The sequence below is a fragment of the Etheostoma cragini genome, chromosome 9 (assembly GCF_013103735.1).
Source record: "Etheostoma cragini isolate CJK2018 chromosome 9, CSU_Ecrag_1.0, whole genome shotgun sequence".
NCBI classification, from domain to species: domain Eukaryota; kingdom Metazoa; phylum Chordata; class Actinopteri; order Perciformes; family Percidae; genus Etheostoma; species Etheostoma cragini.
In genome coordinates this window covers 375,426-381,658 of record NC_048415.1, presented here as the reverse complement: position 1 = coordinate 381,658, position 6,233 = coordinate 375,426, and the positions used below count along the sequence as shown (strand labels likewise).

The window sequence follows — 6,233 nt, the reverse complement described above, 5'->3', positions numbered from 1 at the left end:
GTGTGTACTGGGTCTCTGTGTGTGTACTGGGTCTCTGTGTGTACTGGGTCTTTTGGTTTGAAACGACCAACAAAAAATAAAGAGGTTTTTTTAATCCGTGTATCATTCGTTCATTCGTCTTTCAAAATAAAACCAAAACTCAAAAAACAAATAAATGGCTTGTTTCCTCAATATTGGAAACAAGCCAAAAGGAAAGAACGGATAACAACTCGTTTTTTCCAATTTACAATGTTGTGCTTTAATGGAAAAATGGAAAAACAGATAACGAGCGTTTCATCCCGTTTCATCCAATTTTTATTTTTTATTTGACGCTACATGCCTGACCCGGATGTGACGTTAACTCGTGGGACAGCGACACCGACACGATCAGGAGCAGCTCATCTCGTAGCAAGCAGGTAGCAAATTAGCAACAGAAATGGACATTTTTGTGCTTTTTTGTGGAAGTAAGAGAGTTACTCTGAAGCCTGAAGACATGACCACAGAGAAGATATCGGTTATTTTCCAGGTATGTATTCCATATAAAGCGATATAATATAACGTTATGGTGTTTAAGTACTCGTGGGCGCACGCATCTAGCTAGCTACCTAACGGCTATTAAATATGAACTTTCAAAGTTATTGGTGTGTTCGAACGGGTTGTAGTGTGATTTTTTTAATTTTACTTCATTTAACATTAATTGTCATGCAACACTCGTCATGGATTAAAAAACTAAAAGATGCTCTCTGCTTTAGATGTAACGTTATATTATACTTTAACTTTCGTTACAATCATTGAGAATATGATATTAAACAGTTACTAATGAACATGTTGGTGACTACGATGTGATTATATATATATATATATATAAATATATACATATTATTTGTAATAAAAGCAACAAAGCAGTGTGGTTGGCTGGACTACACACACTTTATTGCTTCTGTTCTATCGTCAACTTCTGTCGTAGGTCCAAAAGGAACCGACGCCAACGTGGCCATGTTTCCCCGACCTGATGGGGACTTCAGCGGCTTTGACCTCCTCGCCAGAGGTCATAATGAAGTGCATGGCGACGGCACCACTGTGGGAAAATCTGCAGGGCCACATCCCTCGGGCCGGGCTGCCCGCTTTTCTTTCCAGCGCCACCATCACTGCCACAGCCTCCTCCTGTCCAATGCCAAGGAGCACCACCAAAACCTCTGTGAGGTAAGTTAAACAAGTAAAAATAAAAACATCTTGTTAAAACATCTGTCACTACTTTCTTTTGCTACATCATTTGAGAAGGTGTGTCCAACTCTGTTTACTGGTATTCCTTATCTTGAATATTTACCATCTGTTCCTGCTGCACCTGCAACTTATCAGCTAAATTAAGCTTTTTAATCCAGGAACTTTATGACCAGCCCTGTATTGCCTGCTTATTGTTATCACTGTATATTAGGGTTCAACAATTAATATAAATATTGCCAAGTGCACTATGCAAATCACAGGAACTGCATTTTTTTGTATTATTTGTTCCCATCAATATTCAGGCATGTCTTAATTGCTGAAGTCCTGAATGGAAAGCTAGACACCACCAAGATGGTGCAGTCCGCTGCTCAGAGTTTGAGGCTTGCGTGGCAACAATCTCCAGGAAGGTGAAAGAAGCCCTTAGACAACAGGAGTCATTTATATTGACAGGTAGTCAGGGCAACGAAATAATTCCCTCTGATGGTACTAGAGGTATGTTTTAAATCATTGCTGTGTAAATATTTAGGAACTTAAGTGCACTTATAGTCCACACATTTAGCATCTGAAGTACACCTAAATATTCTCTTATTAAAGTAGATTTTGCAGTAATAGCTTTCTTGGGTGCTTCAAATCTGTTTTTAGTGTCCTATTTTTAAAATTCCTAACCTCCATATAGGATATAAGTTATCAAAAATTCTGCAAATATTAAGTTTAAACATAAAGTGTCCTCTTTTTTTTTTCATTGCAGGGTCAGCACACTGGGAGCAAAATTCCAGGAAAATATGCAGTGGCTGAACCGCAGATGGAACAGCTACAAGTCAATAAAAGGAAGCGGTTGAGATAACTACTATTCTATTCTTTCTTTGGATGACATAATGCTGTGTGTGGGGAATTTTTTTGTTTTATTGAGGTGTAATTAAATGTTACATTGTACACTTTTAATGTGTTTCAGTCAAAGAGAAGATACTGGCCTTAGAGAGGTTACGGCAGACGTTGAAGAGGCTGTCGAAGCAGCCCAGGGACTGAAGGAGGTGACGAAGATGATTAAGGATTTGAGTTCCACAGTGACAACAACCCTGTCGTTTTCAGAGGCTGAAGTAGCTTCTTTAAGAGCGGTTTTTGCCTGTCTTGTCTGCAAAGGTTAGTTTTACTAGATTTGACATGCTGTGTGGATGTACTTTATTTGGTCATGTTGTTTGGGTTTGGCCTACCTACTGAACATAAATGAAGTGCATTTGTTTTTTTGACCTACAGGTCCTCTAGACAAGCCGATGTTCCCAACATGCTGCAGAACCCTAACCGGGTGTCAGGCACATGTTGTGGAGTGGAACAGCAGCCACAGCTACTGCCCCGAGTGTCGCGCTGTGGATTTGGAGAACAGCGTCCGTGAAGTGGCTGGACTCTCTGAGGCACTGGCACCACTGGAGAAGTTATTCTAGTTTTTATTCCATTTAGTATGTTGCTATGGTGGCAACAAATGTACATACAGTTCTTTAGAGCCTTGTTTTTATAGAGTAACAATGTCTAATGTTAACAGTTTTATTGTCACATGTAATTGTGGCACGTAGATAATGTTTACCAGATTTACTACTGGTTATACAAGATTTTCTACTTGTATTTTTTCACATTAAAAGAAATATGCAGATATCTGAACAAACTTGGAATTTATTCAGCTACAATTGAGCTTGAGCAGTTTCTCACAACTACTCTACAAACATATGCATAGTTCAGTGGTGGAAATTTGAAATATTTGAGTTTTTCTTTTCATGACTTTAATTCTCCACCACATCTCAGAGGAAATGTTCTACTAAATTCGTTTGACAGCTCACAAATTTAGTACAATTTGATGTTATACAGAATCAGTTTATACAAGTACAGATGAAAAAAACAAGTTGATTAACAAATAAGTCAATTGATAAATTATTGGCGTAAAGGCATTTTTCATGTAAAAACATCTTGCGGGTTCAGCTTTAGAAATGTGGCAAATAGAACAAATATAACCATACAGTACTTTTTGTGTACTTAGTCCATCACTGGCATAGTTGGCAATACCACCACCTGTGTTTATCTGGCATGTCTTAATCATGTCTTAATGAACATTAATCAGATAGATCAGTGCCTCCTGAAACACACTGTGGTCTTTGTTAACTACTTTTCCAAAAAGAAGAGACATGTCTGGAAACCTCTCTCCAAACAGCTGCTCAGCACGACATCGGTCTTGCTCTGATGAAAAGGGGTCAGAGCCAAAAGCAGATACCCAAGTCAGGGAGGACCCCAACTCCTGCTCATACATGTGTGCTGCCTCAGCATCATTGGGCAGCAGCTCGCTGGGAGTTCTTGCTGGACAACAATCAGCTGAAAGTTGGTTTGGTATCCCTCTGCCTAAAATTATTTCAAGTTAGTTTTGGCAAAATTGACAATTGTTGTAAAGCTCCATACATACAAATACTAGCATGGCCTACCTGGTATCCTATGGGCATTCCATGACTGTACAACCCTGCCAAGTCCAATCTGGCTCACTTGACATGCAAGGTTGGAGACACAAAATTTGGTAACACTATCCTGGATGTCAAGCAGCTGTTGATCAAGCAGGTTTTAGTGGATAGTTCACCCGATTGTTGACCTCTGGCCAAATTCTTTCCACACGAAGGTTCTGTTTAAACACAATAAAAACATTTTTAAGACTGATTGGAAACACTTCAGATCAGAAAACCCAAATCAGAAAAAGATGGTCTGGGGTGTAAAATACAGGTATACACAGTAGTTGAATGCATTAATTTACAAATGTCCTTTGATCTTCAGTTATTTTGCAGACAGTTTGAAGTCAAAGTATTTAAGCTTTCAGAGGATATGTAACAACAAACAAATTCCTTATCCTAAGATATTGGGACATACAATACCGTTTAGGACAAGTAATGAGGTGAAAAATTAAAAAATGATGCTCTAGGTAAAGAGCTAATTTCAGCAGTGATTGTACAAGTTAACATTGCAAGCAATCAAATCAGCCATCGAGGTCATGGTTATCCAAGGCAGGTTGAGTAGAAGCCTGCAGTGTGGAACAGGCTTAATGCTTCGCCTTCCCTTTTAGAAAAATCCAAAAGACTTGTTCCATATGGTACAGGTTTTACTGGTCGAGAAGCTGAGATTCCCTGTCATGTCTTTTGAAAGGTGTTGCAGGATAGATAATTACTATCAACCATCTATTTGTGATTTCAAATATTTTCACTGGAAATATTACTTGTAATGTTACTCATTATCTTATCTGCGTAATCAGTAGGACAACATTCCCCGTGAAGAAGTTGTCTGTACATAAGGCAGCGTGTTGATGTTAGGTCTGTGTTGAGACACCTTGTCTTGCAGGTAGAGGGTCAAGTAAAACTCCCTGCCATGATCCACTCTAATTTGGTCCCACATGCCATTGTTGGCAACTGCTTTCCTGTAATAGAAAATGTGTAGATTATATGGATACATATGTGGATATAATATTCACATTACATACTGCTTGTATTGTAAAAACACTAATACTGTATAATAATCCCACACAGTGCTTGTTATTTACTGCTACTGTTATTAACCTTGACTTGCATGTGAACTTCTTCATAAACAATAAGGTTGTTCTTCACTGGCATTGTGGATTCGGCAACAATTTTGCTGCTGAACCCATCAATAGCCGAGACATGTGTCACTCCAAACATTCCCAGCTTCTCATTCTGGTCTAGGTGGAGTTTGTGACCCATATTCTCGGCGTGATAAGGAACTGGATTCAGATTACGTGCTCCCTAAAACTAGTAGAATTCAATCAATACATGGTGTAATAACAAGCTTTACTTTTAATTTAATCAATGTAGGTGCCTTACTTGGCGACGCAGTTCATTATACGGCTGGTGAGAATGTTTCCCACTCGAGATTCTCCTGCCCTTACCCCCACTGATGACAGGTATCCTGTCATGAATTTTCGGCCGTAATATGGACCTGTCTTAAAAATAATTGGTGAAAATTTGAAATGAACCTTTTTAAAATGGTAAATAAATTAGTCTTAGATTAAAAACTATAGGCAAGTACCAAGTTGCAAACATTACACTGCTCCCTCAAGCTGTTGTGTGCAGAAGGTATGGGATAATAATTAGTATTAGTAATAACATTATTATACACCCACTATAATAGGCAACATAATTGGTGTATTGCAAAGTTAGCCAACATTTTAAAGGAGGAAAAACATCTAAAACAGTGTGATCACCCTGTTGCACTCATTATTTCTCTTATATTGCCACTGAGTCCCGTGCTCACTGTGTAAGGTTAACGTTAGCTTACACATTCTTATTACATAGGTTAACGTTAATAGTATAATAATAATAATAATAATAATAATACTTGGTTAACGTAACCATGGTGGGTAGGCCGTCTTGTGAGCACTGACCTTATCTATCGTTTCCAGTTCGGCGTCTGACACACGTCTTTTTCGTCTGAGCTGGTGTTGAACACAGAATCTTCTGACAGACATTTCCCAGCTTGTCGGAACACGTCTCTGATGCAGCGCGCTGGAAATCTCAGCATGCGTTCGACCATCTTCAAAAAGCTGGCGAATTAAGTCGGAATATTCGTCCAGTTCGGCCATGTCACTACCATCGACCTTTAATAAATATACAGTCTATGATCACTATCTTTTGTCTCAACTTGTTGTTTTTTTGGCAGATTCTGATCCTATAGTTAAGGTCACATCCGGGTCATGCATCTTGCGTCAAATAAAAAATAAAAATTGGATGAAACGGGATGAAACGCTCGTTATCTGTTTTTCCATTAAAGCACAACATTGTAAACTGGAAAAAACGAGTTGTTATCCGTTCTTTCCTTTTGGTTTAGGAAAAGAATATTGAGGAAACAAGCCATTTATTTGTTTTTTGAGTTTTGGTTTTATTTTGAAAAACGAATGAACGAATGATACACGGATTCACACGGACCGTTAGGTAACCACGAGCTTTAACCCTCGGGTTGTCCTCACGTTGAAATAAACCCCTTTTTTAATTTTTAAT

The 6,233-nt window shown here is 38.6% G+C and overlaps 1 protein-coding gene across 1 annotated transcript in view; it reads left to right on the top strand.

Moving 5' to 3' along the window:
- The window catches only part of LOC117950777 (macrophage mannose receptor 1-like), a 31,215-nt gene that overhangs the window by 16,057 nt on the left and 8,925 nt on the right, over positions 1-6,233 (top strand). The gene's annotated exons all lie outside the window — the stretch shown is intronic.